This window comes from Dendrobates tinctorius, unplaced genomic scaffold (genome assembly GCF_039654945.1).
Source record: "Dendrobates tinctorius isolate UK_male_01 unplaced genomic scaffold, ASM3965494v1 ptg000158l, whole genome shotgun sequence".
Classification (NCBI taxonomy): Eukaryota; Metazoa; Chordata; class Amphibia; order Anura; family Dendrobatidae; genus Dendrobates; species Dendrobates tinctorius.
This window is the reverse complement of record NW_027361825.1, coordinates 8,673,594-8,687,207: the sequence shown is the minus strand read 5'-3', so window position 1 is coordinate 8,687,207 and position 13,614 is coordinate 8,673,594. Positions and strand designations below refer to the sequence as shown.

At 48.1% G+C, this 13,614-nt stretch overlaps 1 long non-coding RNA gene across 1 annotated transcript in view; it reads right to left on the bottom strand.

The window, feature by feature from the left end:
- LOC141051821 (uncharacterized) overlaps window positions 1-13,050 on the bottom strand; it is a 33,960-nt gene extending 20,910 nt beyond the window's left edge. The window contains exon 1 of the long non-coding RNA XR_012220702.1: window positions 12,937-13,050. This is a non-coding gene — a long non-coding RNA (uncharacterized lncRNA). The remainder of the gene's footprint in view (window positions 1-12,936) is intronic.
- Between the last annotated feature and the right edge of the window lie 564 nt (window positions 13,051-13,614).

Genomic DNA, 13,614 nt, shown 5'->3' with positions numbered 1-13,614 from the left:
CAAAGGCTCTGCCTGGAACCAGCTGACGGTGCTGGAACGCAGAGGGGCAGCAGAAGGAAGAAGAGCCAATGGGACAACCGTGGACCAGCTGACGGTGCTGGAACACGGTACTAAGCAGGAGGTACCGGTGCTACAAAGCACTACCAAGGACCAGCAGACGTTGCTAGAACTTGGATACCGAGAAGGAGGCACCTAGGCCCAAGGCTCTGCCTGGAACCAGCTGACGGTGCTGGTACGCGGATAGGCAGCAGAAGGAAGAAGAGCTAATGGGACAACCATGGACCAGCTGACGGTGCTGGAACATGATTACTAAGCAGGAGGTACCAGTGCTACAAAGCACTACCAAGGACCAGCCGATGTTGCTAGAACTTGGATACCGAGAAGGACGCACCTAGGGCCAAGGCTCTGCCGAGAACCAGCTGACGGTGCTGGAAACTGGATCAGTAGCAGAAGGTACCCATAATCAACAAAGTTGCAAGGCCGCGAGCAGGACGCAGTTACCGAATCCCACAGTCCAACAGGGGGTGCTTGTCCTATAGGCACTACGGAACCAGCCTTTAGTACCAGAACCCGCAGCCCACATAGGAATCACCGAAACTGCAGGCACAATAGACTCGGCTAACCCGACCGCAACACGACAGGACAACGTATTGGTGTCAAAGTGATGTTGACACTACCCAGAAACAGCAGTCGTGCTGGAACCAGGCTGGGCAGGAGGTAGTACCCATGCCAAAGACACTGCCGAGAACCAGCTGACGGTGCTGGAACCCGGATGGGTAGCAGAAGAAACAAGAGCCAATGGCACAACTGTGGACCAACTGACGGTGCTGGAACATGGTGTCTAAGCAGGCGGTACCTGTGCTAAAAAGCACTACCAAGAACCAGCAGACGTTGCTGGAACTCGGACACCGAGAAGGAGGCACCTCGGCCAAAGGCTCTGCCGAGAAACAGCTGACAGGGCAAAGTGTGGATTGTGCAGACGCCACTTCAGAGCAGCAACTGGCGGGGTTGGAGGCCAGGGGAAAAACTAGAGACAGTGGAGTCAGAGGCCTAAGTGGAGCACGGTTAAAGATCAGTAGTAGTTTGAATGTGGATGGAGCAGGAGACTTTGCCGTCTACACAGCAGGGGAACAGCTGGCATTACTGAACCCCATTAACACAGGAGCTAGTGTGTTTTTCTCTGGGAAGACGGGACTTCTGAACACCAACTGGCGTTGTTGGAGCCCATGATCAAGCATGGAGCAGGCTGAGGCCTGATGTTGTTGGCAGGTGGAGGCAGCAGGAGACTTTGCCGTCTACACAGCAGGGGAACAGCTGGCATTACTGAACCCCACTAACACAGGAGCTAGTGTGTTTTTCTCTGTGAAGATGGCACTTCTGAACTCCAACTAGCGTTGTTGGAGCCCAGGTTGAGGCATGGAGCAGGCTGAGGCCTGATGTTTTGGGCATGTGGAGTCAGCAGGAGACATTGCCGTCTACACAGCAGGGGAACAGCTGGCGTTACTGAACCCCACTAACACAGGAGCTAGTGTGTTTTTCTCTGTGAAGACGGCACTTCTGAACACCAACTAGCGTTGTTGGAGCCCAGGCTGAGGCATGGAGCAGGCTGAGGCCTGATGTTTTGGGCATGTGGAGTCAGCAGGAGACATTGCCGTCTACACAGCAGGGGAACAGCTGGCGTTTCTGAACCCCACTAACACAGGAGCTAGTGTGTTGTTCTATGGGAAGACGACACTTCTGAACACCAACTGGCATTGTTGGAGCCCAGGTTGAGGCATGGAGCAGGCTGAGGCCTGATGTTTTGGGCATGTGGAGTCAGCAGGAGACATTGTCATCTACACAGCAGGGGAACAGCTGGCGTTTCTGAACCCCACTAACACAGGAGCTAGTGTGTTGTTCTCTGGGAAGACGACACTTCTGAACACCAACTGGCGTTGTTGGAGCCCAGGATGAGGCATGCAGCAGGCGGAGGCCAACTTGCAGCTGGTTTTATAGAGGTTGTAGACTACAACTGATTGTAACCGTGCTCCACTTAGGCCTCTGGCTCCACTGTCTCTAGTATTTCCCCTGGCCTCCAACCCCGCCAGTTACAGCTCTGAAGTGGCGTCAGCACAATCCACACTTGTTCCTCTGTTACTGGGTCTCAGTCCCGTCAGTTGATCCCCTGATGTGTGTCCGGCAAGGTCTCCTGCTCTGTCCTCATTTACACTACTAGTAATGGGAATGTGGACAGAGCAGGAGACCTTGCCAAACACACATCAGGGGATCAACTGACGTGACCGAGCCCAACTAACACAGGAACAAGTGTGGATTGTGCAGACGCCACTTCAGAGCTGTAACAGGCGGGGTTGGAGGCCAGGGGAAATACTAGAGACAGTGGAGCCAGAGGCCTAAGTGGAGCATGGTTAAAAATCAGTAGGAGTTTGAATGTGGATGGAGCAGGAGACTTTGCCGTCCACACAGCAGGGGAGCAGCTGGCGTTACTGAACCCCACTAACACAGGAGCTAGTGTGTTTTTCTCTGTGCAGACGACACATCTGAGCGACAACTGGCTGTGTTGAAGCCCAGGGATTATAGTTCAGGTGGTAGAAACATGAACACAACAGGAGACCTGGATACAGTTGCCAACCAATTATTTAGTCGGGAAGAGGACTGGCAAATTCTGGAGAGATCCAGTCCTTGTTCATTTTCAGAAAAGTAAGCCGGTCGATGTTATCGGATGATAGTCACGTGCGACGGTCTGTTAGTACACCACCTGCGGCACTAAAGACGCGTTCCGCTAATACACTGGCAGCAGGGCAAGCCAGCACCTCCAATGCATACTGGCTAAGCTCTGGCCATGTATCCAGCTTAGAGACCCAAAACTTGAAGAGGGAAGAGCCATCTGGGACGTTGCCTCCTGCTGACTGGAGCCGTCTGTGATGGTGTAGACAATTGTGGCGGACACACAAAACTTTGCCACATTTGGGCCATAGTGGTCTTGCCTTGTGCTGACACGCTGCCTCTGCTGCCTCTTTGTGCTGAGTTTCCTCCACTGCCTCGACCCACAGAGCTGCTTTGTAAAGCACTAGCACCACTGCTGTCGGGTGGAATGGAAAGCATGATGGACTGCACCAGTGTGTCTTGGTACTCCCGCAGTTTACGCTCCCTGTTCAACGTTGGTATGAGGCTTTTTAAGTTGTCCCGGTAGCGAGGATCTAGGAGGTTGTACACCGAATAATCAGCCTTGTAGAGAATGTGGGCGATGCGGCGGTCATTTCTCAGGCACTGCAGCATGAAATCACCCATGTGCTGCAGACACCCAACTGCCAAAGAACCGCTGTCCCCTGCTTGAGGCGTGATCTCTGCCTGCTCTGCATCACCCCACCCTCGCTGTACATACTGACTAGAGCTTTGTGTACCTCCCTCCTCTGGAGAGATGTCTTCCTCCTCCATCGACTACTCCTCATCCTCCTCACAAAGTGTCCCCTGCCTAGGCCTTTGTGAGGAACCACATAGCGCAGACTGTCCAGAAGCAGATGGCATTTGGGACTCCTCATCCTCCACCTCTTCCAAAACCTCATCCCTTAGTGCTTGCAGTGTTTTCTGAAGCAGGCAGATAAGGGGGACAGTCATGCTGACTAGTGCATCATCTGCACTCGCCATCCGCGTGGAATCATCGAAGGCACGCAAAACGAGGCAGATGTCCTTCATAGAGGCCCACTCAGTGGTGCTGAAGTGTGACCGGAGCACAGTGCAACTTGTTTGCGCCTGATGCAGCTGGTACTCTATGACTGCTGCCTGCTGCTCACACAACCGCTCCAACATAAGTAACGTTGAATTCCACCTGGTAGGTAGGTCACATATGATGCCATGTTCCGGAAGGCGTAATCGGTGCTGCAGAGCAGCAAGGAGCGATCTTGCCGTGCTGGAACGCCGCAAGTGAGCGCACTCTATGCGGACCTTGTGCAGCAGTGCATCAAGATCCGGATAGTCCCTCAGAAAGCTCTGCACAACCAAGTTCAGCACATGTGCCAGACATGGGATGTGAGTGAGGTTGCCTAGGCCAAGAGCTGCCACCAGATTTTGGCCATTGTCACACACTACCAAGCCCGGCTGGAGATTCGCTGGCACAAACCACACGTCGCTCTCCTGCTTGATGGCATTCCAGAGCTCCTGCGCTGTGTGGCTTCGATTCCCCAAAGAAATTAATTTCAGTGCGGCCTGTTGACATTTGGCCACGGCTGTGCTCATATCGGTCGTAACAGGCTCCTGCTGCGCTGTTTCTGAGGAACTTGAGTAGGAGGAGGAGTCTATGTGTACAGACTGGATTCCTGCAATCCGTGGAGTTGGCAGAACACGTACAGCGCCACTCTCCAGATCTGTACCCGGCTCCACAACATTGACCCAGTGGGCAGTGAGGGAAAGGTATCGTCACTGTCCATGGTTACTAGTCCACGCATCGGTGGTCAGGTGGACCTTGCTACTAACGGTGTTTAGTAGCGCATGTTTTATTTTTCCCTCCACATGTTTCTGCAGGGCAGGGACGGCTCGCCTGCTGAAATAAAAGCGGCTGGGCATGGTGTATTGTGGGACTGCCAATGTCATGAAGTCCCGGAAGGTGTCAGTCTCCACCAGCCTGAATGAGAGCATTTCAAGTGCCAGTAGTTTGGCAATGCCAGCATTCAGAGCCTGTGCTCGGGGATTGTTTGCCGAGTATGGCCGCCTTTTATCCCATGCCTGTGCTACCGATGGCTGTCGAGTGGCCTGGGAGTGTGAGGATGACTGGGAACGTGGTGCTGTGAGTGGAATGTCACAGGGTCTCCGGACAACAGTTCCAGAGGTTCTTCCTTGGCGATCCTGTGAGGAAGCCGAACCAGCTGTGTGTGAGCTGGAGGAAGAGGCCCCAACACGAGCTGAAGAGGTGGTAGGTGGTGCTGTATGTTGGCCTACGTCTTCAGTGTGTCTGTGTAACTCCACCTCGTGCTTGGTCCGCACATGTTTCCACATATTAGTGGTATTGAGGTTGCTGACATTTTTCCCTCTTTTGACTCTCTGATGACACAGCTTGCATTTGACAAAGCAAATGTCATCTGCAACTGTGTCAAAAAGGACCACGCACTGCAAGTCTTTGGGAGAGCCCGTTTTGCCTTTTGAAAGAGGAATGCTCCTAACTGGTGCCGAAGTGGAGGCTACAGGCAACCAAGTCTGCCCCCTCCCCCTCCCTCCTGTTTTGGCCGTTCGGGGAATCTCTTCCTCAGAGCTGCTCCCACCACCTTCCTGTTCCTCACGCCATGATGGGTCAAGGACCTCATCATCTACACTCCCCTCTTCAAACACCTGCTTTTCCTGGGTTTTGTCACCAGCACCGTACGCACCAGAAAGTGGCACCTGTGTCTCGTCATCATCTGATGCGTACTGAGGTGTGCTGACCATAGGCACTGGCCCACCCGCCTCTTCAGATTCAGAGGGACAAAGAAGTTGCGCATCACTGCATACTCCCGCTTCTTCACGTTCTGGAATGCTGCTTGGCTGGCCCCCTCTTTCCAAGCCAACAGATTCAGAGAACAAAAGTAGAGACTGTGATGGCTCCTGTCCAGGGCTCTCTGACTGCCTAGGCACTTTGGCAGGTGGTGAAGAGACAGATGGTTGCTCTTCGGTGCTCTGGCCCTGAGAGGATGTGGAAGTCATTGAAGTCGATGCGTTAGCTGCCATCCATCCGACAACGGCTTCAATTTGTTCCTCCCGTAGCAGTGGGGTACGGCGAGGTCCTACAAAGCTGCGCATAAAGGACTGTTGCCTGCTAAAACTGGGGGATGCTGACTCACTGGTGCCCGCAGCAGGCACAGAATCCCCACGTCCTCTCCCTGCAGAATCCCCACGTCCTCTCCCTGCTGAAACTCCATGCCCACACGCACGTGCCTTACTCCCTGCCTTCTTCATCTTGCTAGACTGATAAAGATAGGCAGAAAAGTACAAAGGGGGGGCTTAGTGTGCTTATTCCTGAACAGCTGGTTACAGGTAGAAGAAACACTAATTTTATGAAGTGTGTGTGTGGACTACACTTTAATAGGAGATAATGTGGCCTACACAACTTTCAAATGTAGTGTTTGGTGAACTTTATTGTTTTTTTTGTGAAAAAAAACAAAAAGGATGTGAACAAAGATTTGAAAGTGATAGTATCACCAACTTTTTGGAGCTATTACAATGCAGGCAGGTAACCTACAATGCAAAAGATGAGGCTCCAAAAAAATTGGGTAATACTAATCTGGCTGCAGCTGAAGGGCACAAGCCAGAAAAAAGGCTCCTCTATCTACTCCTATATAGTGTTTGCAACTAACCAATGTAGATGGATATGGATGGATGCACACTAATAGGAGAAGAAAAAATGAGCTGCAATTAAAGAAAAATATGTGTGAGGCAGTGACACACGCTGAGCGGCCTACAACCAGACGTAGCTGCAGGACACATTACTCAGCGTGAGCTGCACTCACACACAGTCAGAGACCTCTCAGACAGCCGTGAACAGTGCAGCTAAGTGGGCACTAGCACTGAAAGGCTGCAGAAAGGCTCCGCTGTGTACTCCTAGAGTGTTTGTAACAACCGTATATGGATATGGTTGGATGCACACTAATAGGAGAAGAAAAAATGAGCTGCAATAAAAGAAAAATATGTGTGAGGCACTGACGCACGCTGAGCAGCCTACAACCAGATGTAGCTGCAGGACACACTACTCAGCGTGAGCTGCACTCACACACAGTCAGAGACCTCTCAGACAGCCGTGAACAGTGCAGCTAAGTGGGCACTAGCACTGAAAGGCTGCAGAAAGGCTCCACTGTCTACTACTAGTGTTTGCAACCAACGTATATGGATACGGATGGAAGCACACTAGATATAATTTTTGAAAAATAAGCAGCTCAAAAAGAAAAATATGTGTGAGGCAGCAGTGAGGCATGCTGGGCAGCCTAAAACCAGACGTGGCTGCAGGACCCACTCCACAGCGTGAGCTGCACTCACACAGCCCTTGCAGACAGCTGTGAACACTGCTGCTAGGGAAAAGAAAGCTACAGTGGTGGTTTATGTAGCCTGGGTAAAGCACAATATGTTTTGTAGAATTGCTATTTCTAACAATCCCTCACAGTCTTCAACAGCAGCCTGTCCCTAACTGAATTCACAGCAGAGTGACCAGAAATGGCGGTGGCAGCGGCGGCTTTTATAGTGCATCATGACATCATTTCAGCAGCCAATCACAGCTATGCCATTAGTTAACATGCCTACAAGCCTAACAGGATGTGCCCACACTTCTGAGGATTCCCATTGGCTGAATCAAAGCGAGCGGGCTCATAGCATTATGGGTACTTCCGATTCCGGTATCCGATATGAAAAAAGTATCGGAAGTCAGTATCGGAATTCCGATGCAGCTAATATCGGCCGATACCCGATACTTGCGGTATCGGAATGCTCAACACTAGTAATGACACAGATCAAAATGCCTGTGACACTGATAAGCCACCATCTCCAAATTTAAATTGGACACTAAAAAGAAAGAACAGACTTATTATTCTGTGAGATAACACCTGTCTGTAAGAACACTTTTCTTGTCCTGGTTCCATCACTATCAACACATTGTCTGCCCCTCTAGCAATCACCTCTGCAGGCTCTAGGGGACCTTTATCCCCAGGTTGTTTTATCCAAATCTTTGCACCATCATTTAAGGAATGAGTGGAGCCAAAACCTTTATCAAATCTACCCTGATGGGCACCCTATGGTCTGTGCCCATTGGTAAGTAGCTTTTTTTCCCAGATGTTCACATTTCTGGTGTGCCCACTGAGTCAATCCGAAAATCCCTCAGTGGTGTCAGTCTTTTTATTGGATTCAGCGAATGATATTCTGGAATATTTATCTGCTACTGAGTTGGAGTCTTTCCAGTGTACCTGAAGCACCATTAGCATCAACATTAAACACAGTCACTTTTATTCTTTGTACAATTGCCCAGATATTTTGCCACAACTCTTTTCCCCTCACATCTTTGCTATATATTTTCCAATCAATCTGAGCCCAAGTTGGTAACCAGGTAGTCAACCCATTCGCCACAGACCATGAATCTGTATACAAATAACAATCACTCAGTGACTCCAGTCTCAAGACACTCTAGATTGCATAAAGTTCTGCATAGTGGCTATTGGCTACTCTTTCCCTCACCAGTGGTAACTATAATGTCATCCCTTTCAGTATATCAGTGTGAGTTATATACTCTGGAATAGGGACAATCATCACTGTGTACATTGCAGTAGGCAAATTCCCTATTTTTAATGATACTTTAGCTTGTACTGCTTCTATTTGTTTGCCCCCTAATTCTATGATTTTGGATTACCATAGATCAAACTGCCTTCGCCCCCGTATCCACTGGGGCTTTTACAGATTGCCTATTCTTATTTTTCCAATTAAAAACCAAATTTACATGAGAGCAAAAAGGTCAGCCCCTGTTGCTGTGTTTTAACCTCCTGCAACAGAGATTTTACTTCCGCATTAAGATCCTCAAACCCCGGCGCCAGAGCCGGTTTTAGGCAAAGTTTAAAATGGGGCCCAAAATGCTAACATACAGTGGGGAAAAAAAGTATTTAGTCAGTCAGCAATAGTGCAAGTTCCACCACTTAAAAAGATGAGAGGCGTCTGTAATTTACATCATAGGTAGACCTCAACTATGGGAGACAAACTGAGAAAAAAAATCCAGAAAATCACATTGTCTGTTTTTTTTTCATTTTATTTGCATATTATGGTGGAAAATAAGTATTTGGTCAGAAACAAGCAATCAAGATTTCTGGCTCTCACAGACCTGTAACTTCTTCTTTAAGAGTCTCCTCTTTCCTCCACTCATTACCTGTAGTAATGGCACCTGTTTAAACTTGTTATCAGTATAAAAAGACACCTGTGCACACCCTCAAACAGTCAGACTCCAAACTCCACTATGGTGAAGACCAAAGAGCTGTCAAAGGACACCAGAAACAAAATTGTAGCCCTGCACCAGGCTGGGAAGACTGAATCTGCAATAGCCAACCAGCTTGGAGTGAAGAAATCAACTGTGGGAGCAATAATTAGAAAATGGAAGACATACAAGACCACTGATAATCTCCCTCGATCTGGTGCTCCACGCAAAATCCCACCCCGTGGGGTCAGAATGATCACAAGAACGGTGAGCAAAAATCCCAGAACCACGCGGGGGGACCTAGTGAATGAACTGCAGAGAGCTGGGACCAATGTAACAAGGCCTACCATAAGTAACACACTACGCCACCATGGACTCAGATCCTGCAGTGCCAGACGTGTCCCACTGCTTAAGCCTGTACATGTCCGGGCCCGTCTGAAGTTTGCTAGAGAGCATTTGGATGATCCAGAGGAGTTTTGGGAGAATGTCCTATGGTCTGATGAAACCAAACTGGAACTGTTTGGTAGAAACACAACTTGTCGTGTTTGGAGGAAAAAGAATACTGAGTTGCATCCATCAAACACCATACCTACTGTAAAGCATGGTGGTGGAAACATCATGCTTTGGGGCTGTTTCTCTGCAAAGGGGCCAGGACAACTGATCCGGGTACATGAAAGAATGAATGGGGCCATGTATCGTGAGATTTTGAGTGCAAACCTCCTTCCATCAGCAAGGGCATTGAAGATGAAACATGGCTGAGTCTTTCAACATGACAATGATCCAAAGCACACCGCCAGGGCAACGAAGGAGTGGCTTCGTAAGAAGCATTTCAAGGTCCTGGAGTGGCCTAGCCAGTCTCCAGATCTCAACCCTATAGAAAACCTTTGGAGGGAGTTGAAAGTCCGTGTTGCCAAGCGAAAAGCCAAAAACATCACTGCTCTAGAGGAGATCTGCATGGAGGAATGGGCCAACATACCAACAACAGTGTGTGGCAACCTTGTGAAGACTTACAGAAAACGTTTGACCTCTGTCATTGCCAACAAAGGATATATCACAAAGTATTGAGATGAAATTTTGTTTCTGACCAAATACTTATTTTCCACCATAATATGCAAATAAAATGAAAAAAAAAACAGACAATGTGATTTTCTGGATTTTTTTTTCTCAGTTTGTCTCCCATAGTTGAGGTCTACCTATGATGTAAATTACAGACACCTCTCATCTTTTTAAGTGGTGGACCTTGCACTATTGCTGACTGACTAAATACTTTTTTTCCCCACTGTATTACACTTCACACAGAATCATTTTGGTTGTATTTACGTGTGCTGAGTTCAGGCCGCTAAATAAGTGTGATCGACAATATTGAAGTCATTCAATACTTGTTTCCCGGCATCTTTCCACCGTTTGAGAAAGAATGATGGGGACAGAACAATCACTAATGGATCAATCGGTCCCCATACAGTATCATGTTATCAGCAGCACATCTACAGTTTACACCCCATAGCCCTCCATATAATATAATGTGCCCCATAGTCCTCCATATAGTATAATACACTCCTCATAGTCCTCCATATAGTATAATACACTCCTCATAGCCCTCCATATATAAAAATACACAAAATAATGCAGCCCCCCTCATATAGTATAATGCAGCCCCTCCATAGAATATATGGCAGCTCCCTCATAGAGTATAATGCAGCCCCTCATACAATATAATGCAGCCCCTCCATAGAATATAATGCAGCCCCATATATAGTATAATGTAGTCCCTCCATAGAGTACAATGTAGCCCTCCTCATATAGTATAATGCAGCCCCCATAGAATATAATGTAGTCCCCTCATAAAGTATAATGAAGCCCCCGTACAATATAATGTAGCTCCCATAGAAAATATTGCAGCCCCCATAGAATACAATGTAACTTCCTCATAAAGTATATTGTAGTCCCCGCATAGAGTATGATGCAATCACCCATCATGGAATATAGTAAATATAATAAAGCCCCCCATAGAATATAATGTAGCCCCGAATGGAATATAATACAGCCCACCTCTCCATAAAGTATAATGTAGCCTCCATAAAATATAATGGACCCCCCTATATTATATTACACAGCTTCCCCCATAGAATATAATGTATAATCTACCACCCATGGTATATAACACAGCCACATAGTATATAACACAGCCACATAGTATTTAACAGAGCCACATAGTATATAGTGCAGCCACATAGTATATAGTGCAGCCACATAGTATATAGCGCAGCCACATAGCATATAGCGCAGCCACATAGCGTATAGCGAAGCCACATAGTATAGAGAGCAGCCACATAGTATATATAGCGCAGCCAAATAGTATATAACAGAGCCACATAGTATATAGCACAGCCACAAAGTATAAAACACAGCCACATAGTATATAACACAGCCACATAGTATATATCACAGCCACATAGTATATAACACAGCTAGATAGTATATAGCACAGCCGCATTGTATATAACACAGCCACATAGCATATAGTGCAGCCACATAGCATATAGTGCAGCCACATAGCATATAGCGCAGCCACATAGCATATAGCGCAGCCACATAGTATATAGCGCAGCCACATAATATATAACACAGCCACATAGTTTATAGCACAGCCCACATAGTATAGAACACAGACCACATAGTATATAACACAGCCACATAGTATATAACAAAGCCCTCATAGTATATAACACAGCCACATAGTACATAACACAGCCACATAGTATAGAGCACAGCCACATAGTATATAACCCCCCAAGAATGGCCCCACAGTCCAGTACTCACTGATATATATAAAAATAAGAAAAAACACAATCCTCACCTCTCCTCATGCCCGCGCTGCTCCCAGCTAGCTCCTGTCTTGCTTTCCAAGGAATTACAGTGGGAAACACATCAAGTTAAATTACTAGCCTTTGCTGATGATATATTGTTGTTTATTGCTAACCTGGCTCAAGCCATCCCAGCCATAATAAGGACTCATGGAGGATATGGCTGTGAAGACTTTGGTCTTGATAAAACACAGTGGACCTACACCAGCAGATGACATGGCTTCCAAACCATCATTGATTGTAGATACTTCACACTAGACCTTTGAAATCAAGGTCCCAGAATCTGGAGGAAAAGTGGAGAGACAGACAATCCAAGCTGCTGGAGGTCTAGTGTGAAGTTTCCACAGTCAGTGATGGTTTGTGGAGCCATGTCATCTGCTGGTGTAGGTCCACTGTTTTATCAAGACCAAAGTCAGTGTAGTCGTCTACCAGGAAATTTTAGAGCACTTCATGCTTCCCTCTGATGACAAGCTTTTTGGAGATGGAAATTTAATTCTCCAGCAGGACTTGGCACCTGTCCACACTGCCAAAAGTAACAATTCCTGGTTTAAAAACACTGTGCTTGATTAGCCAACAAACTCGTCTGACCTTAACGCTGTAATAAACGTGCAGGTATGTCACCACAGAACCGTGACAGATCAAAAGTTAAAGGGCTTTATTTACAGGGATATGATACTCCTCGCAGGGAGAAAGCAGTGGGGGTTAAACTGGTTTTAAAGCAGTATATCAAACAGTCAAAAAGAATAACAATTAGAAACAGGTGTTCTTGGAACTTATCAGTCTGCCGAGTATTTGCTTGCAGGGTCGTCTTCTCCCGCGTCGGTACCGTCAGCAGCGGCACTTGTCGTCTCGCTAGTCGCTATAGGCGCTACAGTCTCTAAGGACCCACAACAGGGGTCTTGGGGGTTAATGAAGAACGGCAGGGGGATCACAATGCATTCCGGGTGTCCCCTGCTCTGAGTCTATGCTCCAAATCTAAACAGTCTCTCTGCAGGAGTCAAGGGCTCTGTGTCTCTATAAGTCTCTCAACAGGAGTCAGGGGCTCTGCACCAACACCACAGGTGCCGGAGCTACGCACAGGGGTCAGTGTCTCTGCATGGGGTCACTGTCTCTGCACGGGGGTCAGAGCTCACCTCTCCTGTCACTGCAGGCTCTGGTCTCACTTACCCACAAGATGCAGTCTCTCTGCACAGTCCCCCTGGATTTGTCCTCTGAACGGGAGTTCTCTCTTCTCTCCTGCGTGCAGCTGCAGCCTGCCCTGTCTCCTGCACATGCTGCTCTGAGCTTCGTGCGCTCTCAGGCTGCCCTCCTTTCTGTTCATAGCTCAGAAAGGTGTGGGACTGGAGATCATGGAGCAGGATCACATGGTGTCAGGAAGGACCAAGGATAGCTCAGGAGAAAGAGTATCCATAACATGTGAAAACTGCTGTGTGATGCCTGTATCAAAACTGGACAAGCAGAGTAAAATGTTTTTGATAATGAACTTGGACTCCGGAAATGAGTTTGTGTTCCTGAAAGATGTGGGAACGCTGCAGACTGAGAGCAGACACATTGCAAACACATCACACAGCAAAATGGACATTTTAATTATGCAGCGAAGGGTCAGGGTGTGATGGAGCAGCAGCAGACCCTCGCCATGACTACCACACTGGCCCCCGTTATACCATCACCACCAGCTCGACCATCTGGGCCAGAGTTGATGAGTAGGGCTGCAGCCACTTTTGGACCAGGTGTAGCAAGTCAAACATCTGTGAGCGGCATGGTTTATTGCCGGCATACGACCAACGATGGACTCGTTGAGCCCTTACAGACATTTTCACACCCCAGGCATGCCAGTATGTAGGT